Below are 23574 nucleotides of genomic sequence, written 5' to 3'. Positions count from 1 at the left end.
TCATATTTTCTTTATCCATTCATTTGTTGCCAGACACTTAGGTTGTTTTCATACTTTGCCTATTGTGAATAATGCTGCTATGAATATGAAGGTGCAGATAGTTTTCCGAGATGATTTCATTTCTTTGGGATATATACCCAGAAGTGAAATTGTTGGATCATATGGTACTTCTAGATAAAATTTCTTCAGGAAACTCTATACTCTTTTCCATAGTGGCTGTACCAGTTTACATTCCTACCAACAGCGTACAAGTGTTCCCCTTTCTCCACATCCTTGCCTTGTTATCTTTTTTAAAATAATAGACATCCTAACAAGTATAAGGTGGTAGCTCATTGTGGTTTTATTCTGCATTTCCCTGATGATTAGTGATGTCAAGCACCTTTCCATGTACCTATTGACTATTTGTATGTTTTCTCTAGAAAAATGTCTAGTCAGATCCTTTGTCCATTTTTAAATTGATTTATTTGCTTTTTTTTGCTATTGAGTTGTATTCCTTATATATTGTGGATGTTAACCACTTATCAGATGTGGTTTGGAAATATTTTCTTCCATTTCTTGGTTGCCTTTTAATTTTGTTAATTGTTTCCTTTGCTGGGCAGAAGCTTTTAAGTCTGATAGAGTCCTACTTGGTTATTTTGCTTCTGTTGCCTTTGCTTTTGGTGTCAAATCCAAAACATCATTGCCAAGGCTGATGTAAAGGAGCTTACTCTGTTTTCTTATCTCTCTGTGTGATACCTCCAGGTTTAGTTCCTCATTCTCATGATCCCTTAGGCAATTCAGGTTCTTTTGTGGTTCCATACAAATTTTAGGATTGTTTTGTCTATTTCTGTGAAAAATACTACTGAAATTTTGATAGGGATTCCACTGAATCTGTAGATGGTTTTGAGTAGTATGGATATTTTTGCAGTATTAATTATTCCAATCTATCAGCACAGAATATCTTTCCATTTATTTGTGTTATTCAATTTCTTTTATGAATGTTTTATAGTTTTAGGAATACAGATATTTTACCTCCTTGCTTAAATTTATTTGTAGGTATTGCTTTTGATGATATTGTAAATGGAATTATTTGCTTCTCTTTCTGTTAGTTTGGTGGTGGTATATAGAAATGTGAATAATGTTATATTGATTTGGTAGCCTGCAGCTTTACTAAATTCATTTATTAGTTCTGACAGTTTTTTTGGGGGGGGTATTGTCTTTTGAGCTTTCTATATTAAATGTCACGTAATCTGCAGATAGAGACATTTTACTTTTTCTTTTGCCATTTGAATGCCTTTTACTTTCTTTTCTTGCTTAATTGCTCTGGCTAGGACTGCCAGTACTGTGTTGAATAAAAGTTGTGAGAGTGGTTACCCTGATTTTCTTCCTTATCTTAGAGGAAAAACTTTCAGCACTTTAGCATTGAGTATGATGTTAGCCGTGGACTTAACTATATATGACCTTTACTATGTTGTGGTAAGTTTCCTCAATACCCAGTTTGTTGAGAGTTTTTATCATCAATGGATGTTGAATTTTGTCAAATGCTTTTTCTGCCTCTATTGAGAGGATCATGTTACTTTTATCCTTCATTGTACAGTATTAACATGATATATCACATTTATTGATTCGTGCATGTTGAATCACCCTTGCAACTTTGGAATCCCACTTGATCATGGTATATGATCTTTTTAATCTGTTGTTGAATTCAGTTTGCCAGTATTTGTTGGATTTTTGCATGGTCAAATATGACACTATTAAGGGCTTCTACTTGAAAACAAAGTTAGGGATAGGTGTGCATGATACATCTAAGGTGCATTTAAATTTAAAGTATTAATTGCTTTTTAAAAGTTAGACCTGATGCTTTTTACATTTGTCCTAGGATCAAGCTGGCAATGATATTTGTTTTAAAAACATGATCCCCTCTTAAAAAAGGTGGTGGTGAGATTCTTTTCAGCTAAAGTTATATATCCCCTTCACAATTTTTGCTATGTATGTGTGCTAACTCTATTATTATCTCTTTAAATCAACTCACATTTGCTTAAATGTAATTTATGAAGCTCTAAATCACTACTGTAAACTGGATAACGGTATTGCTTGTCATGAGGAAAAGATAAATACACATAAAAACTGTTCTTAAATTCCAGCTGGTTACCACTGCTTCCTAAATTTTTTGTTAGAAAGAGATATTATCAGTACCAGAAAGATGTTACAGACTTAGTAACACCAAACTGAGTCTTCCACCTTGGGAAATCAGAAGGTAGAATTAAAAGAATTTTGAATATTAAGAAAACTGAAAAAGAATAGAAAAAATTATAATTCAACATATACATAATGCCATTTCAGTGGCACCACCTAAAACCAAAAGGAGTATCAAACAGCTGTGAAGCAAAATGTCCCCTCTTTTTCACAACTAATATTGTACATCTTCCTCCATTAAAATTCATGTAGAAAATCTGACTTATCAAAAGATTTATGTAGGGGATAGGAGTAAAAAATGTCTTACTTCACTAAAAGCTAATCTAGGTAACATTTTTGGGATCATCCCAGCTGACCTGTTTTGCAATATTTCTGCAAACTGTATTTATAGTGTGTATCCCTTGACCCATTGACCTATATTACCACAGCATCTGCCTTCTGCTCTTCAAAGCTAAGTTCATTCCCCTCTGCAATACTCCTTTGGCTCAACAAGGGCTCTAGGCACCCAAGCCTGGAATATCATCATGGGGGTGGCCGACAAAGCCTGAGATGGGCACTAGGCAATGCCCCAAGGATTATACATCAGCAGGAACATAACTTGACCTCAAAGGTGAGAACAGATTCAGCCCAGGCAGTCCTTCCCTACTACTGGCCAATGTTTCAAGCCAACAGCCAGGTACTTACAACATGAGAAAGATGGAAATTGTAAAAGGCAGCATGACAAGCACAAAGACTTTAAAAGGTTTTAACAGCAGACCTTTCTGAGAATTGGTCACATAGTCATTATCCTGCAGGGGAAGCTTAGCAGCTTCACCTGATTCCTGGGAAGCTCCACAGTTGCCCCCCAAGGGGCATTAACCAGGGCTGCAGGTATCAATCACCTGGGGACATTTAAAATGCCCACAGCCAGCCTCATTCTTAGAGACTGTGTTTTAATTGGTGGGGAGTAGGTACAGAAGTATTTTCAAAGAGCTCCCCAAGAGGTTATGAGGTACAGTCAAGGTTGAGAGCCAAGAAGTCATCATACTTAACAGACTGTGTCCACTGCTGGGGCTTTAACAGCAGTCAAGGACCCCAGCCTGGATTGGGGATGGGAAGGTGAAACAGGCTCCTCCAGGGTTAGATGCCAAGACTGCGCTGGTAGCTTGATTAGGCCAGCTGTGTTGTCTGTCTCCTGAGAAACAGGCAGCCTAGATTCCTGGGCCAGGGGTGACCACCGTAATAATTGGTAAAATAACATTGGAAAGAAAGCTAAAAAAGAATTCCCATGTAAATTTTAACTTAGCTAAACAAATTAAGGATCTAGTTGTTTAAGCATCTTGATCTCTCCAGTTCACATCTCATGGCTAGAGAAGGGTCATCGACTTATCCAGTTAGTACCTTCTTTTCTTCATTTCTCCATGTGCCTGTTTTTTTTTGGTGTTTGTTTGTTTGTTGTTTTTTTGCTTTGCTTTGTTTATTTTTCTTTTTTATATTTATTTTTTAATTGAAGTATAGAATCTCTCTTTTTCAGATTCTTTCCCCATATAGGTTATTACAAAATATTGAGTATAGTTCCCTGTGCTATACAGTTGATCCTTGTTGTTTAAGTGCCTGTTGTTCTTAAGCTAAGGTTATATATGTACCTTCAAAGGTGGGATGAGATCCATGTGTATCTAAACGCAGACACTTCTCTATCTATGCTCTGTGTAATTTCTCATTATCAAATGGTTGGTTGCATAAAATTTAAAGTGGTGCTACTGAAACAATATATATGAATAGAACGGTATAGGTAGAACATTGAATTTCAGCTGATTTCAAAACATTAATGAAAAATCAGATCAGTTATAATCCTAGATAAAAATAAATCTTTATAAAAGTGAAATGATTTAATAGGAAAAGTCACCCCATCTTCCCGTTGGAGCCAGCAGAGGCATCATAGTGTCATTTGTAATTCTGGCAGAATCAGCACATCCTCTCCTCGCACAGGTTAGAGCTCCATGTGCTGATTCTGAGTGACAGGAACAAATGTCATTCCAATCACCCTCTCTGCAGGAGGAGGACTCCTGGGTATGATGCTGGTCTTCTTCCTTGCTGGGGTACTGCAAAGCTTGATTAATGTTTGCAAAACACTTGGAGGACCTTATATAGAATTACTATGTAATTGCAAAAGATTACTGTGAGGGAAAATGTTAGTAAATCTTACTAGGAGAGGAAGAGGGTTTAATTGGTAAACCTTATGCTTTACTTTGAAAATTATATCAGACAGAAGTGCATTGATGTTATAAGCACCCAGGAATAAAGGGAGTTATCTTAAGAATAATGGTCTATAAATCCAAAGTATTGTCTCATGGCTCTGTTTAATTTTGTTTAAACTCAAGTATTAGTACAGACCTAACCACCTACATTAAAACCATTTGTTACAGAGATTAAGATCTGCTGTTTATATGATATCTGTCTCCTAAAAACGTGCTTGTGCATAAGGATATTTAGTTTTCTATGAATTTGAACCAGAAAACATACCCCAGCCACCAAGATCGTAATTGGATTTACTTTGAGGTCTTTCTTTCTCCACATATCTTTTGGATGTCTGTCAGAGCTGCATATTGTGTTTGTTGGATTATTTCTTGGCAAACTTCAGCAACATCAGAAGTGACTTGCATTTTATTAGTTTTGGGTTTTTTTGAAGCAGAACATCTGAGCTGAACTTGTTTGTCTGATAACACAATTTCATAACCATGTAACTTGTAGTGGTTTCCCCACCCCCCAGACCATTTTATGGTTCAATGTTAATCTTATCTGTTGATTCTCACTTCAGGGCTAATGGATTAAGTAGACTCATTATTCAAGCCAATTCATAGAAACCAAGGTTTGCAAACCCCAGTTACTGTGTGGCTCAGGGCTTGAATGGCTGGGAGTTGAGCAACCCAACTCAAACGGTGCTTTCTCTTGGGTCCAAAGACACTTCTGCTTACACACCAACCTACAGGAGCTGGAGTCTAGATCCCAAGAGCCAGCCCTTGCCCAGTCTGTGGGACAATGCCCCCAACTGTTGGGAGAGCAGCTGGGTTGCTGCAGCAATGCAGGATTTGCCAATAAGTTTCTTTACCCAGGAAGGGCTGTTGATCCAAGACATTCCTGGAATGGATTAGAAGCTCTGGCCAGGTGTGAGACGGAGGGGAGTGAAAAGATAATGTTCTCTAAGAGAACAGGCCAAAATATGGTGGTGATTTTGTTAGGCATTGAAGTTTCAGGTGTGTGCAAGTCTCAGGGCAAGAGGTAGGAACTAGAGACCCCTGGTCATCAAACTAAGACATGTTGCTTCGAGTGGGATCCAGAGAACCCAGAGATGATGTCAAAGACAAAAGTGTTGCTGAATTGAACTTGGTTCTGCTCTCCTGCCTTGTTGTGAAGCCAATTTATTGACACCTGGCTGTAGTGAAGGCAAATACAGCGTTATTGCAGGCTCCAAACGAGAACAGGCAGCTTATGTTCAAAAGACCTAAGATCCACTGTGGCTTTCCGGGAAGGATTTTTAAAGGCAAACTTAGGGGTGAGGGCTGCCAGGTCCATGGCTTTCTTCTGATCCGTTGGTAGTGAGGTAACAGAGTGATGTTTCGGGAATCTTAATAATCAACCTTCTGGTTCCAACCAGTCTGGGGTCACCATCTTCTACCTGGACCAGCATCTTAGTTTCTCAGAACAACTCAAAGATATGAGTCAGATTGTTAGCTATATTCCTTGAGGAGGAACTAGGATTGTTTTATTGCTGAACTATTATCATTACTTCTCTTGATAGAGAGGTTAATCTTAAACTTTGCAGGGGAGCTCAGTTTTAGGGGGACTCAGTTTCAAAAGCGAGGAACAGGGGCCAAAGGCAAGTTTTTCTGATGGGGCAAGTAATGGCAGCTGGGTTGCTTGTACTGTTGCTCTACAGCACTCACATGATTAGGTCTCCCTCCTGCTTACAAACCTTGAGTACCTTGAATATCCTCTGTGGTACAACCAGGCTCAAATCTGACAGTCCTGAACTCTGTCTGGGTTCCATGCTACCCAAGGCAGCAGCGGTAGAGAAACCACCCTCCTATCCTTGTGATCCTTCTGTGTTCTGAGAAAAGACTCACTGAAGGACTAACCTGGCCTCGCATGGTCCCAGATAAGACCCACCTCCACCTTTCCTCAGGGACTTGCCTATTTTATAAAACCTTGTTTTCTCCCTCTCTGAGACCGTCCTCATTAATGAATATTCTCTCTATTGAAATTGCCTGAGTAAAATCATTTCCTTAACTGTTGGATGCATTTTCTTTAACAAGTCCAAACTCTTTAGCATTTCACAGAAGGCCCTTCATGGTCCAAGTCCAGGCTCCTCTTCTGCTGCTCTTCCAACAAACCCTGTGCTCAGCCCCATGGTCTATTCACATCTTACAATTAGCACCACGTTCTCCTGGGTCTCTCTGCATTTACACAAGCTACACCAACTGGGCAGAACTCCTTGCCCACTTCATCTTTCCAGCTAGTCCCAAATCATCCCTCAAGACTAAACAGAGCTATCCCCTCCTTTCTGGAAGCCTTCCTCAATCCCCTCCACAACTCATAGCACGTTGTTTACCTACATCAGAGTACTTACCACACTAGCTTGGGCATATTGTGTTATAAGTCTCCCATTTACTTACCTTGAAACAGATAAAACCCTATTAGACTCCAAGGTAATGTGGTATGTGGTGAGAAAGTACTTCATAAATGTTTGCTGGAAAAAAATCTGCCTGATTAATGATCATAGGGTTAAAGTGGATGGGCTATGGCAATAACCACCTTTGTGCTGTTTATGTGGGAATGAGCATTGCTGCTGTTCTGATTTGATTGATAGCTCTCACCCTTTACAGATGAGAAGCCCTAATTAAATGTCAAAAGAGACTAAATTGTAAAGCATGAATTGTCTCTTAATTAAAGAGAGAAAGCAATTGCATTATATGATCTGGTAATCGTTTAAAGTGACCATGCTGAATTCTTAGATTCATCCTCAGTTTCTTTCCGGCCTCAGCTCCAGATTAGAGCTGGGGGGCAGGCATTGCAATGTCAAAAACAGGGCCCCGAGAAGGAAACCTTGGGCTACCTAAATGAGGGTCTCCCTCCCTACATTCTTTTCTCTTTTGCCTTCCTCTTTTTTCTCTTTCACATTTTAGTTCACTCTTGGCCAAATTTTAGTCATTACCGCAGAGGATACTTGTAAAATTTCTGCCAATTTTACGTCCCATTTATATTTTTATGTGGCTCATGTCTTATTTTCTCATTTTCTCAATGCACACAAAAGGCAAACTTGATGTGACTACCTTAAACAGTAACCAGTATTGCTTGTCATGACCCAAAAGTCACCCCCAAACTATATAACATATCCTAGGTTTCTAGCCTGCCAGGAAATCTCCACCCTGATGGAGCAGAAAAATTCCAAAGGGGCCCCTCCCTAGGATCCTGGTTACCTCTAGAGGATTCTCTGCTTTGCATGAGCTGAAAGGCTGTGTTTAAAATTACCATTCAGGGCCTACCTAAAGCCAGGTAGCTTACAAGTCATCATTTTAAGCCAAGGCAAGAAAAATTTAAACAAAATTTTTCCTTGCCTGTTCTCTCCCTCCCCTCTAGTGTGCCTTGTGCATCTGCATTATGTGTTAACCAGACCTCCTCAATGGCAGAAATACCTGCTCAACCATGAAGATCAGTTTTTCTCCTTCTGGTGCCAGCCATGTAACTCCTTAGATGATAATATTCCTTTCTAAATTCTGTAAGGGGTTACATTGACCCAGCACTCACCTTAAATATGCAGACATCTTTGGTAAACTTTATGTAAAATGCCAATATATCATTGCCCTTAAAGACAGCAACTGGTGCAGAACAGACTGGTTAGATGACCTGAGGAGGTACTGGGCCTCACCTAATGTAAGTTCTTAGCTTAAATACTTAATTATGACCTATTCATGTTAGTAGCTATATTACTGGCATTCTGCCTATTTTACAGGATTGTTTCTTGCATTACCAAATGTCTGACTGAGCCTCAGATACAATTAATGATTAGGTGATTTGAAACAATTGACCAAATATATAGTTCTATAAGATCAATGATTGTAATAGTGTAACTTTCGATATAGGAAGAAGCAACTAGATGGAAACCATTTCCTGGACCATAAATGACTAGTAAGACAGGTGATTGAGAGGCTTTTGGCTACTGTTAACAGGACCTAGGCCAGTAATAGCCCATTGAGTGGCCCATCAATGAAATCCTTGCCTTACCTGGGAATGAGCATTCCCAGCACCATGGGACAAATTGGTCACGAGACGCTTCCCAAATTTGGTTGAAATTAAGATAGAAAGGGAAGGGATTGTGGAATAATGTTGCCCACCATTCAGTTCTACAAGAATCGAGCCATTAGCCACTACAATCGTTGACTTACAATACACACTGAAAGGAATTCAGGGCAAAGATCAGGATGAAGCACTCTGTGCTCTAGGAAAACTGGCAGAACAGGGCTTCGGATAGTTAGATATTTTCAGGAGCTACTTTTTATGAACCTGGATTCTTGCATCTTAGAAAGCACTAAACCTTTAAGCTATCTGTTCCTAGTGGCAGCAGCAATCTTCTCCTGAGATTGCATGTACTCCTTTGCCAAAATCACATAGATACTGACCTCCCCCTTTATCTTTTTGTACCAGTTCTCAGAACTCTCTGAGAGACTCTCTCCCAGGTTATAATCCTGTTTGGTTCGAATAAAAATTCCCATTTTTTCTTTAGATCGACCATTGATTAATTTTTTCATTGCCATCAATGGTGTCACGGACCACTGCTGATACATGTACCATATTTTGGATGACATTGCTGGAGTTTTCAGTCTCAAAATAGTTGAAAACCTTGTTACTATCTGTGTCGAGTAGTACAGATATTTTTCACTTATGTGCCACAAACAATTCTGATTACTTTAATATCTTCCCTATTTTACTTTCCATCCCTTTTAACCACTTCAGATGTGTTGCTCTGGGCCTCCCTCCATGTCCCTTTAAAAATTGTGCAGTTAGAATTTGGAACTGACATTTAGCAAGCACCTATTTTAAGGTAATTTACATGGTCTGTCTCTATTAATCCTCATAACAAACTTGAGAAATAGGTATCATGATCCCTACTTCACAGATGATGTGAAAATTCAGCTGATCAATACAGAGCTAGGATTTAACTGGCCCATTTGTTCACCCCTGCTCAGTGCTGCCTCTGAGAATGAGCTGGAGTTTTTTCAGTAGTCAAGTCATGGCTGAGGATCGCGGTAGCCCTGCCTCGAGGTTCCTACTTGCTGTATTCCAAGTGATAAAATCAAATCAGTATGCCCATGACTCATTTTCAGTTTGGGATCACTATGACCATTTCATTCAGAGATGACAGATAGGTTTCATCTGAATGTCAATGCCAAACAACAGGCAGAAACTACCTAGGGCTCTGCATTGGGAGACTGTTTCAGGGTTTCTCAGGAAAGGATGATTAATTAGAGATGTCTCCCACAGGCTCTGGAGCAGGGAGTGGCAGCATGAGTACTATGCATTTGCTATGCTTACTGTAATCTTTTCTGGAAATACATATGTGCTTGGTCATTTCCCAGTTAGCATTTACATGCTTTCAATTTTCTCCCCTTATTTATAATGTAGCAGTTGTCTTTTTGGTTTCACATTACTTCTTGGGCTACCCAAGTATGAAATTTAAATTCAGTTTTGTGAAGGTGCTAGCAAACCTCATTACTTCTCTTCTTCACGTAACCCAATATTATCTACCTACCTAAGGTGATATAGCATAAACTAATACAGGTACCTGAGAGGGGGAGCAGCATACGCCACTCCAAAATGTACCACTTTGGCACGTGGACTCTTTTGAGCTAAAGGCAATTAAGACCAAGCAGACTCAGGAAAAGTCTCTTTGCCTCTCTCTTAACTGCCTAAAAGAATTTAGATAGAGGGCCTGTACCAGGAGAAAGCTAGTACCAAAGATAACTTTTTATATCAGAAAGACTCATCGGCATGGCTGGGCATACATTTGTTTCCCAAACATCTGCTCTTGTCATCTGCCTCTGATTTGTCTTCTTTCCCTTTGAAGCCCCAGAGCCCTCTTCCATTTTTTAGCTCAGGATGGCACATAAGCATCAATTGCCTGACTGCCTTTGAGTCTGATATTTTTATGGGACTTCAGCATTTACAAAGTTTTTTTTTCTACTTCAATCTGTATTATGTCAAATTAATTATTAGGCCAGCCAAATAACCTAGAAGGTGTCAGAAAGGGAGAAATTATCCTCTACACTTCTAGGTTCTTCTGGTCTATGAATTAAATTGACATGAGACAGATTAACAGGAGAAAACCAAACTAAAGTTTAATGACACGTATACATGGGAGAGACTCAGGAAAACTGAGTAACTCACTAAAATGACTGAAACCCTCACATTAAATACCATCCTCAGCTACAGACAAAAGAGGATGTTGAGAATGGGGAGTCAGTTAGGGAGGTTACCAGGAAAAGCACAGTAAATGAGGGTAAGTTTGTTATTCCGATGTAAGTCCTGGCCTTCTCCATTGTTAAGTTCCTGGAGGTTCAGTTCTCCTCCTCTTCCAGGAACAGGGAGGGAGATACCCTTACAAATGGAGATTTCTCTTATAAGTGTTTCTTACAAAATGGTAACTCCTACCTGGTTATCAGTTTTTCCCATGTCTGTTGTTTCTTAGAAAATAACCAGCTTAAAATAATTAATATGTCAAAGAAACATATTTTGGGATGGCAAATTTTGCTCCCCTACAAAGGGAAGAAGGGAAAGTTTTCCTGCCTTACATATTTCACAGAAACAGCCACTAGAACTGTATGCCTCCATGAGATTTTATAATCTGTTAAAAATAAATTTCACAAAATACACGATAAGGTTTTGCCAATTTTTGTGCTTGTGATTCCTTAATCCAAAATTGTTTGCCTCTGACTGCACAAGTCCAAAATAAAATGGATTACATAATTCATTTCCAATTTCATATATCATATTTTTCCAAGTTTGAAGACCAGTTTAAAGGTTCAAAAACAGCTTTGGTCTTTTAAGAATTTTACCATTTAATTTGTTAACTGGAATTCAGTAAAAGTGATTTTGAAAATTTATCTATGGTTTTTAAAGCACCAAATCACCATTTTTCTTCCCTTTTAAATGTAAGTAGTCCCCAGATAACCAGTTTGGAAATAGATTTCCAGTGAGTATCTAAGAACGTCTTATTTTCTAATATTCATACAGAGAAAATAAAATTCTTTTCCCTGATATAATTTTTTGATATAAGTATGGAATATATATGAAAGGGAGTAAAAACATACACATATTATGGTTGAATTTAAAATTCTTGTAGGGAATTTTAGGGAGTAGGGAAAACATAGTAACTTTTTCCCTACAAAAACCATCTTACTCATAATTTAAGAGGATGAAGTTCTAAGAACTATTTCATCTTTGTGAGTTATTCATAATTAGAATATTCTAAGCTTTGTATTTGCATACTGATTCTTAGTAAAAAAAAATAAAATAAAATAAAAAATGTTGGTCCTGGCAACTAAAATTACCTGCTCCAAATTATAGTCTTTTCTCTGAGAGTTTTGCTTTTCTGTTACCCCAACCAAAGGCAAATGAAATAAAAGACAGCACAGTCATATGGCAGTCTAAAGAGAAAATTCATTTTAATTGCATTGATCTTACTTCATAAGGTTAAATACAATTGTTCCCCAAGTCGTATATCATTTTTATTGAGGTTAATGTTGAGTCAAGATCTAATTTCAGCAGCTCCTTAAAGTTATTTGAACTGTTTCCTCCAGCTACATGATGATACTTATTGTTCATCTGAAATTCCAATTCATGACATCTTATTCTATTCATAAGTAGTTGGATACGATTTTAGTAAATTGTCTTTAAAAATAAGAGTATGTGCTAGTCAAGTAAAGAAACTTAAGAAGACTTCAATTTCTGAACTATGGTAAACATGATAACATAAAATAAGCTTGTGGTTGTTTAGAAAGCTTTTACAATATGGCCTCACATTCTTTGAATCTCCTCCCATTAAGAGGTGAAGTATATACCCCTCCCATTGAATTTGTGTAGGTTTTGAAGATTTCAACGATATAGTTCAGCAGCGACATTAAATGATCTATGAAAACCTGAAACTTGTTTGCTGGCAAACTTGCTCTTGGAGCCCTAAGCCACATGTAAGAAGTTCAGCTACCGGGAGGGCATCATGCTTCAGAAGCTCCCTGTAAGTTTTCTAGCTGACAGTTCTGGTTGAGTCCAGCCTTCCTGCCATCTGCACAAAGCCTCCAGACATGAGTAAAGATGTCTCCATAGAACTCTGGTCCCCAGTCCTTTGAATCACCTCCAGCTATTTACATCTCCGCAGCTTGAGGTCCCAGACATCACGAAACAGAGACAATCCATCCTCACCATGCTCTGTATGAATTCATCACTTACAGAATCCATGAGCACAATAAAATGCCTCTGAGTTCTAGGGTTTTTTGTTATTCAGTAATAGTAACTGGAAGGTAGCTTGGTACCTGAAAAGGGGGGACTATCATAATAAAACCTAAAAATGTTATATTGGTTTTGGGGCCAGGGAGCAGATGGAAGCTTGATGGACATTGGGGGACTGAGGGGAAATATTGAAGGAAATTGAGAGAGATGTTTTGGGAAGTTGAAGGAAAGAGGATCCTTGTTACTCTTAGTGGAAAGTTTGGTAACACTGTCACCTGTGGTAATATAGAAAATGGAAAATATACCTAATGAACTCAGTGATCTAGCTGAAGAGCGTTCTGTGCAGAATATCAAAGGTATCTCCTGGCTTCATCTATCTGCCTGTTTAAAAATGTGATAAAAGAAGGATACACTAAAGAGTAGAGTTTGGAAAAAAATGAAAAAGACACAAGTGAGTTTTCCCAGCTAGTAAGTAGTAGTGTTCTCAAAGTAAGAAAGGACCTCAGGAGAAAGATCAGATCCTAGCTGCTGTCAGGAAAATGGGAACATGGGGAAAAGACAGTACTCAGGGTGTGATTTATAAACCTGTGTTTAAAACTCACAAAAATTTAAGGTGGGACCTCACGGACTCTTTCCCAAAAAAACCCCAAATATTCTAGGGATCTTAAAGGTGTGCCTTACAGACATTCTCCATTAAACATAGGCTTTCTAAGAAGAACAGCTGAATGTAACGATAGACAAACCTAAGAGCCTTAAAGGCATTGTTCCACAGCAGGCTCAGAGGAGGCCCAAAGTAGAGAAAGGCTTCCTAGCAGAGATTTCTAGGTATGTCTAATGAAATATAAATGGATAAACAGGAAACATAATTTTTAAAGAAATTATATGCGCTTGGAATAAAAGGGACAGAAATAATATAAAATGAAAGGAGGGCTTTGAACCCATGAACTTCTATGGGCATGAAGCAAATTGAGAATACTTAACAGATGCAAAATTGGATGATTTATTTTGGGAAAAGAAGGATGACATAGAAAGTGAAACCATGAACCCAGAGTATGGAACTTAGAATCATGATGATCCACTTCCAAGAAGACCCTGATCAAGGAACTGGCAACATGGGCTTGACTGGTTTCAGAATTGCTATGGGCCAGTGACTGCTGTGTGCCTCTGGTTCTCCCCACCACCCCCTTTTTTTAATTGACGTGTGGTTGACTTATAACATTATATTAGTTTCAGGTGTACAACATAGTGATTCAATATTTTTAAAGATTATACTACCTTTAAAGTTATTACAAAATAATGGCTATGTTTCCCTGTGCTGTACAATATACACTTGTTTATTTATTGGTTCCCTTCTTTTTCTTTTTTCTTTTTGGTTCCCCTATTTTTGATCAAGAGTATCACAGTAATTCTAGACCTGTCCTGCCTCTGTATGTTTGCTATATAGGGGGCAGATAACTTGTCCCTTTAGTTCACAGGTTTTTTTTTTTTTAATTTATTTATTTAATTTATTTATTTTTGGCTGCGTTGGGTCTTCATTGCTGTGCATGAACTTTCTCTAGTTGCAGCGAGCAGGGGTTACTGTTCGTTGCGGTGCGCAGGCTTCTCATTGTGGTGGCTTCTCTTTGTTGCGGAGCACAGGCTCTAGGCTCACAGGCTTCAGTAGTGGTGGCTCGCAGGCTCTAGAGCACAGACTCAGTAGTTGTGGCACACGGGCTTAGTTGCTCCACAGCATGTGGGATCTTCCTGGACCGGGGCTTGAATCCATGTCCCCTGCATTGGCAGGCAGATTCTTAACCACTGTGCCACCAGGGAAGCCCCAGTTCACAGGTTTTTAAACCAGGAAAAATCATATCTGAGGACCCCAGGGGTCTCATCCACATCTGGACCTGATTTAGATAACAACATCCTAGACCTCAATCCTGAACTTAATATTGTAGAATCATGGGACTTTTGTGAGTTCTTGACAGAGAGTATGTTTTGTATGTGGGAGGAATGTAAATACTTATGGCCACTGGGCCAATTGTGGCAGTTTAATAACGTGGCCACAAATTCTTTGACACTTTTCTTTTTTTTTTTTTTTTTTACATCTTTATTGGAGTATAATTGCTTTACAATGGTGTGTTAGTTTCTGCTTTATAACAAAGTGAATCAGTTATACATATACATATGTTCCCATATCTCTTCCCTCTTGCGTCTCCCTCCCTCCCACCCTCCCTATCCCACCCCTCCAGGTGGTCACAAAGCACCGAGCTGATCTCCCTGTGCTATGCGGCTGCTTCCCACTAGCTATCTACCTTACGTTTGGTAGTGTATATATGTCCATGCCTCTCTCTCACTTGACACTTTTCGCTTTAAAAGCCGAGGTGCCATAGACTTCCAATCCATGAACACAAATATCTTTTCATTTATTTGTGTCTTCTTCAGTTTCTTTCATTAATGTCTTATAGTTTTCAGTGTATAGATCTGTCACCTCATTGGATAAATTTATCCCTAAGTATTTTATTATTTTGATGCTATTGTAAGTGGAATTGCTTTTTTATTTCTTCTTTGGATAATTTATTGCTAATGTATAGAAACACAACTGATTTTTATATATCGATTTTGAAACCTGCAACTTTGCTAAATTGGTGTATTAGTTCTCAGTTTTTTGGTGGAGGCTTTAGGATATTCTGTATAAGATTATTTCATATGTAGATAGAGAAAATTTTACTTCTTCCTGATTGTTTGGATGCATTTTATTTATTTATTTTTTCCTTGCTTGATTGCTCTGGCTGGAACTTCCAGCACTATTCTTAATAGGAGTGGTGAGAGTGGGCACCCTTGCTTTGTTCCTGATCTTAAGGGAAAAGCTTTTAATCTTTCACTATTGAGTATAATGTTCTAGCCATAGATCATAGAACATCTGGTATAATGTAGGCTTGTCATATATAGATTTTATTATGTTGAAGTATGATCTTTGTATACCCAGTTTGAGAGTTTTTATCATAAATGGATATTTAATTTTGTTAAATGTTTTTTCTGCATCTATTGAGATGATTGTGATTTTTATCTTTCATTTTATTAAGTGATGCATCACACTGATTGAGTTGCACATGTTGAACCCTCCTTGTATCCCGGGGTGAATCCCACTTGATCACAGTGTATGATAATTTTAATGTGCTGTTGAGAATTTTTACATCTAATTGATCAGAAATATTGGTCTATAGTTTTCTTTTCTTGCAGTGTTGTTATCTGTCTTTGGTATCAAGGTAATGTCAGCCTCATAAAATGAGTTTGGGAGTGTTTCCTCCTCTTAGATTTTTTTTGAGGAGTTTGAGAAAGATTATATTTATTTCTTCTATAATTGTTGGATAGAATTCACCAATGAAGCAATTTTGTCCTGGGTGTCCTTCTATGATTGGCTTATTTCACTTAGCGTAATATCCTCAAGCTTCATCCATGTCGTAGCATATGACAGAATTTCCTTTCTTGTGTAATTACATATAATTTCCATTAATATAAATACCACATGATTCCACTTATATAAGGTATCTAAAATAGTTGAACTCAGAGAAACATAAAATAGAATGGTGGTTGCAAGGGCTGGGAGAAGGAGGAAATGGGAAGTTGCTGTTCAATGGGTTTAGAGTTTCAGTCATATAAGATGAAAAAGTTCTAGACGTCTGCTGTACAACACTGAGCTTATAGTTAATATACTGTACTGTACACTGAAATTTTTGTTAAGTGTAGATCTCATGTCACTTATTTTACCACAATAAAAATAAACACATAACTAAAATAAAATCAGTACATCAAAAAAAAAATGGTTAAGGCACTCAAAAGCTGCATATATGTCTGGAATTCAGGTTATTGTAAATAATGGTCTCTCTTAAAATGTGCCTAACTGTATATGATATTCCAGATCCTCTCAGAGCACACCAGAACCTCACTTCGGTTCTGAGCACACTGTGGAGGAGATGACGTTAGAGCTTGTCTCAGAGTACTAAGGGGTCCTGGATCCATGGCACACAGAATGTTTGAAGGAATATATAGTCTGGCACCCAGCCAACTAAGTTGTATTCAAACACATGAAGAGTTGTCCTTGGGCAGAGAGAGACTGGTTTGCCAAAGAGTTAGACTTTAGTGGGCTAATGTTGCAGCAAGAAAGCCTTTTGTTCTGTCAAAGTGCCCCAAAGCTCCTCAGGGAGAGAATGCAATTTCTCATGAGGGGGTGAGTTGAGTCAAGTAGAGGCTGGGTGGCCATCTGCTAGGGAAATTATAGGAAAGTCCCTTCAGGTTCTGAAACTCATTAACTAAATGACAACACTTATCAATTAAATTAATAAATTATTCTGTGTTAAGCACTGAAGGTTCAACAAGGACTCATTCTCTGCTCAGTGATGAATATTAGTTGTGACTCAGAACTTGAAAAAAAATGTTGAAACCCTCTTTAGAGACATCTGTGTGCATTGACATAGTGTCCTGACACTCGGGCTTTCTGGCCGCTGCAGTTGGGGCGATGTAACCTCCTGCTTGGAGAATCGGGCTCTTGTGTCTGCGAATCAAAGAAATTTACTTCAAACCAGCATAGGAAAAATGTGGAATTTTTCTTAAGTTGTTTTTTTATTTGTTTGTTTTTATACTGCAGGTTCTTATTAGTCATCAATTTTATACACATCAGTGTAAACATGTCAATCCCAATCACCCAATTCAGCACACCACCATCCCCACCCCACCGCGGTTTTCCTCCCTTGGTGTCCATACGTTTGTTCTCTACATCTGTGTCTCAACTTCTGCTCTGCAAACCAGTTCATCTGTACCATTTTTCTAGGTTCCACATACATGCATTAATATATGATATTTGTTTTTCTCTTTATGACTTACTTCACTCTGTATGACAGTCTCTAGATCCATCCAGGTCTCAAAAAATGACACAATTTCGTTCCTTTTCGTGGCTGAGTAATATTCCATTGTATATATGTACCACATCTTCTTTATCCATTTGTATGTCGATGGGCATTTAGGTTGCTTCCATGACCTGGCTATTGTAAATAGTGCTGCAATGAACATTGGGGTGCATGTGTCTTTTTGAACTATGGTTTTCTCTGGGTATATGCCCAGTAATGGGATTGCTGGGTCATATGGTAATTCTATTTTTAGTTTTTTAAGGAACCTCCATACTGTTCTCCATAGTGGCTGTATCAATTTACATTCCCACCAACAGTGCAAGAGGGTTCCCTTTTCTCCACACCCTCTCCAGCATTTGTTGTTTGTAGATTTTCTGATGATGCCCATTCTAACTGGTGTGAGATGATACCTCATTGTAGTTTTGATTTGCATTTCTCTAATAATTAGTGATGTTGAGCAACTTTTCATGTGCCTCTTGGCCATTTGTATGTCTTCTTTGGAGAAATATCTATTTAGGTCTTCTGCCCATTTTTGGATTGGGTTGTTTGTTTCTTTGATATTGAGCTGCATGAGCTGTTTATATATTTTGGAGATTAATCCTTTGTCCATTGATTTGTTTGCAAATATTTTCTCCCATTCTGAGAGTTGTCTTTTCGTCTTTTTTTATGGTTTCCTTTGCTGTGCAAAAGCTTTGAAGTTTCACTAGGTCCCATTTGTTTATTTTAATTTTTATTTCCATTACTCTAGAAGGTGGATCAAAAAATATCTTGCTGTGATTTATGTCAAAGAGTGTTCTTCCTATGCTTTCTCCTAAGAATTTTATAGTGTCTGGTCTCACATTTAGGTCTCTAATCCATTTTGAGTTTATTTTTGTGTATGGTGTTAGGGAGTGTTCTAATTTCATTCTTTTACATGTAGCTGTCCAGTTTTCCCAGCACCACTTATTGAAGAGACTCTTTTCTCCATTGTATATCTTTGCCTTCTTTGTCATAGATTAGTTGACAATAGGTGCATGGGTTTATCTCTGGGCTTTCTATCTTGTTCCATTGATCTATGTTTCTGTTTTTGTGCCAGTACCATATTGTCTTGATTACTGTAGCTTTGTCCTATAGTGTGAAGTCAGGGAGTCTGATTCCTCCAGCTCCGTATTTTTCCCCTCAAGACTGCTTTGGCTATTCGGGGTCTTTTTTATCTCCATACAAATTTTAAAATGATTTGTTCTAGTTCCGTTAAAAAATGCCATTGGTACTTTGATAGGGATTGCATTGAATCTGTACATTGCTTTGGGTAGTACGGTCATTTTCACAATATTGATTCTTCCAATCCAAGAACATGGTATATCTCTCCATCTGTTGGTATCATCTTTAATTTCTTTCATCAGTGTCTGATAGTGTTCTGCATACAGGTGTTTTGTCTCCCTAGGTAGGTTTATTCCTAGGTATTTTATTCTTTTTGTTGCAATGGTAAATGGGAATGTTTCCATAATTTCTCTTTCAGATTTTTCATCATTAGTGTATAGGAATGAAAGAGATTTCTGTGCATTAATTTTGTATCCTGCTACTTTACCAAATTCATTGATTAGCTCTAGTAGTTTTCTGGTGGCATTTTTAGGATTCTCTATGTATAGTATCATGTCATCTGCAAACAGTGACAGTTTTACTTCTTCTTTTCCAATTCGTATTCCTTTTATTTCTTTTTCTTCTCTGAATGCCGTGGCTAGGACTTCCAAAACTATGTAGAATAATAGTGGTGAGAGTGGACATCCTTGTCTTGTTCCTGATCTTAGAGGAAATGCTTTCAGTTTTTCACCATTAAGAATGATGTTTGCTGTGGGTTTGTCATATATGACCTTTATTATGTTGAGGTAAGTTCCCTCTATGCCTGCTTTCTGGAGAGTTTTTATCATAAATGGGTGTTGAATTTTGTCAAAAGTCTTTCTGCATCTATTGAGATGATCATATGGTTTTTCTTCTTCAATTTGTTAATGTGATGTATCACATTGATTGATTTGCATATATTGAAGAATCCTTGCACCCCTGGGATAAATCCCACTTGATCATGGTGTATGATACTTTTTAATGTGTTGTTGGATTCTGTTTGCTAGTATTTTGTTGAGGATTTTTGCATCTATATTCATCAGTGATATTGGTCTGTAATTATCTTTTTTTTGTAGTATCTTTGTTTGGTTTTGGTATCAGGGTGATGGTGGCCTCATAGAATGAGTTTGGGAGTGTTCCTTCCTCTGCAATTTTTTGGAAGAGTTTGAGAAGGATGGGTGTTAGCTCTTCTCTAAATGTTTGATAGAATTCACCTGTGAAGCCATCCGGTCCTGGACTTTGTTTGTTGGAAGATTTTTAATCGTAGTTTCAATTTCATTATTTGTGATTGTTCTGTTCATATTTTCTGTTTCTTCCTGGTTCAGTCTTGGAAGGTTATACCTTTCTAAGAATTTGTCCATTTCTTCCAGGTTGTCCATTTTATTGGCATAGAGTTGCTTGTAGTAGTCTCTTAGGATGCTTTGTATTTCTGCAGTGACTGTTGTAAGTTCTCCTTTTTCATTTCTAATGTTATTGATTTGAGTCCTCTCCCTCTTTTTCTTGATGAGTCTGGCTAATTGTTTATCAATTTTGTTTATCTTCTCAAAGAACCTGCTTTTAGTTTTATTGATCTTTGCAGTTGTTTTCTTTGTTTCTATTTCATTTATTTCTGCTCTGATCTTTATGAATTCTTTCCTTCTGCTAACTTTGGGTTTTGTTTGTTCTTCTTTCTCTAGTTCCTTTAGGTGTAAGGTTAGATTGCTTTTTGAGATTTTTCTTGTTTCTTGAGGTAGGCTTGTATAGCTCTAAACTTCCTTCTTAGAACTGCTTTTGCTGTATCCCATGGGTTTTGGATCATCATGTTTTCATTGTCATTTGTCTCTAGGTATTTTCTTATTTCTTCAGTGAACTGTTGGTTACTTAGTAACATATTATTTAGCCTCCATGTGTTTGTGTTTTTTACGTATTTTTCCCTGTAATTCATTTCTAATCTCATAGCATTGTGGTCAGAAAAGATGCTTGATATGATTTCAATTTTCTTAAATTTACTGAGGCTTGATTTGTGACCCAAGATGTGACGTATCCTGGAGAATGTTCCGTGCGCACTTGAGAAGAAAGTGTAATCTGCTGTTTTTGGATGGAATGTCCTATAAAGATCAGTTAAATCTATCTGGTCTATTGTGTCATTTAAAGCTTCTGTTTCCTTATTTATTTTCATTTTGGATGATCTGTCCATTGGTGTAAGTGAGGTGTTAAAATCCCCCACTATTATTGTGTTACTGTCGATTTCCTCTTTTATAGCTGTTGGCAGTTGCCTTATGTATTGAGGTGCTCCTATGTTGGGTGCATAAATATCATGGTGCCCTGACACTCAGGCTTTCTGGCCTCTGCAGTTGGGGCCATGTAACCTCCTGCTTGGAGAATCGGGCTCTTGTGTCTGTGAATCAAAGACATTTACTTCAAACCAGCATAGGAAAAATGTGAAATTTTTCTTAAGTTTTAACAGAGGTATTTCACAAAATACAAGGCAGGAAGTACAGTCATGTGTGATGGAATCCAGCCTGGGAGAGCCATCAGGCAGCCACTCTGTTTCTCTCCATGTCTGTCTCTCTGTATATCTTGAACTCTGTGGCCACGTGGTCTTTTTATACCTGTAATCAGCCCATTAGCTTCATTCTTCTGTCGGCAGATGAGCTATCTTGGCTTTTCCACACACAGTGCTGCCTCACAGTTCTACATGCAAGCTTAAAGCCATTTCCAAATTTCTAAATTTCTTGCAAAGATTTTTGATTGGCTGAGTTTGGATAAGGTATGCATACCTGCTCTGGATGGTCAGTGGTGTGTGGTATAAATGTGGTCTTGGGGTTTGTCTCTATAGGTAGAAGTTAGATCTCAGAGAAAGAGAGCAGTTAATGAACAGAGAAGATACCTAGGTGATAGGAAGTTTTATCACAGTACTTGATACATAATAATTGCTAAATAAATGTTAGATTTAGATTAATTACAATTAATTAATTATAATTGTATAATTACAATTATATAGAACATAATAACAATTACAGAGACAAAAATGTTGACCTGAGACAGGGATTCTGCATGGGGTGAACTAGGCTCGTATATTAGCTAGGTGACTGGAAGTTCATGGAATTCAAATTTGTGTCTTAGCCATAGAGAACAGACTTGGTTGCCGAGGCGGGAGGGGGAGGGATGGATTAAGAGTTTGGGCTTAGCAGATGCAAATTAGTATATATAGGATGGATAAACATCAAGGTCCTACTGTATAGTACAGGGAACTATATTCAATATCCTGTGACAAACCATAATGGAAAAGAATATAAAAAAGAATGTATGGGGCTTCTCTGGTGGCTCATTGGTTAAGAATCCACCTGCCAATGCAGGGGACATGGGTTCGAGCCCTGGTCCGGGAAGATCCCACATGCCGCGGAGTAACTAAGCCTGTGCACCACAACTACTGAGCCTGCACACCACAACTACTGAAGCCCACATGCCTAGAGCCTGTGCTCCACAACAACGAGTAGCCCCCACTCAACACAACTAGAGAAAAGCCCACGCACAGCAACAAAGACCCAAGACAGCCAAAAATAAAATAAAATTTAAAAAAACGAAAAAATAAGAACGTGTGTGTGTGTGTATGTGTGTGTGCGTGTGTGTATATATATATATATATAAAACTGAATCACTTTGCTGTACAGCAGAAATTAACACAACATTATAAATCAACTATACTTCAATAAAAAAAATTGTCTTAGCAAAGTTCCAATTTATAATATCTCATACTTCCAAGATCACTATTAATAAGTCAAGTTGGATTTTTAAATTCAGTAATGTCAGAGATATAATTCTCTCCTAAACACATCCAACTTACAAAAAAGAAAAAGAGCCAAGAGTTCAGTAGGCAGTTCCTAATATGTAACATTGATTTTTGGTCGAATAAGATAGAGCTAAGCTACTTCCTTGAACATTTCAAGTTTGTTCCCACATAATGACCAAAAAAATAATTTAAAAGCAACAAGAAGAATTGTTGAGTATGTTACATCTTTGAAGTCATTTTTGGAAAGTATTAGGTAAACTTCAATATTTTACTTACAATCATCCATCACTTCTCAGTAAAACTTTCACTGGGAATATTGAAACCATCCCAATGGGGTTAAAACAGGCCCAGAGGCTCAGAAATTTGCTTTACAGGAAAATATAATCTACAGAGCTCTAAGCTCTGAGTTGGTGTGATTTTTTTATATGACAAAGCCAATTATAGACGTATTTACTTTCTACTTACTGAGAGCTAATTTAAGCTAACATCATTTCATATAATATTCCTTGGGAACTAAGTCCTTTGTTTTGTAGGTAAGTAAAATTGTTTTTGACTTCAAAAGGAGTTTTGCCCATCTTAGAAACCAGATCATGTTTCTAGGCATATTACCCTTACGTGATCTCCCATTTCTCTTTACTTCTTTTTAGTTCCTTGATGTTTGAAAATTCTGGTGGACTGTGTATTAATGGATAGGTACAGCTCCCATGATAGTTTGCATTAATGTCTCTCCTCTTTGCTTCAACTGCATAGATTTTAAGAAAAATTCTTTTGGCGTACTCCTGACGATTTGCACATTGTAATACATATAATAACAAAAATATACCAACATGTATTTAAAATACTAGGGTATGTGTTTTATAAACAGTTGTACAATCCACAGCATTGGCAGAATGCACAGATAAGATACATGTGTTCTGTTTTTGCTCTGTTGCACTAGTAAATTGCTTTTGAAATGCAGGTATGGGTCATGTAAGAGGGTAGAGAAGCTATACCAAAGGGTTGAATTTTACCAATTATTTGATATCTCTAAGAATTGATGGGGCTTCCCTGGTGGCACAGTGGTTAAGAATCCTCCTGCCAATGCAGGGGACACGGGTTCGATGCCTGATTAGGGAATATCCCACATACCGTGGAGCAACTAAGCCTGTGTGCCACAACTACTGA

Source organism: Aethalodelphis obliquidens, unplaced genomic scaffold (genome assembly GCF_003676395.1).
Source record: "Aethalodelphis obliquidens isolate GAN/ISIS:26980383/991018 unplaced genomic scaffold, ASM367639v1 scaffold5, whole genome shotgun sequence".
Classification (NCBI taxonomy): Eukaryota; Metazoa; Chordata; class Mammalia; order Artiodactyla; family Delphinidae; genus Aethalodelphis; species Aethalodelphis obliquidens.
This window is presented reverse-complemented; position numbering follows the sequence as displayed.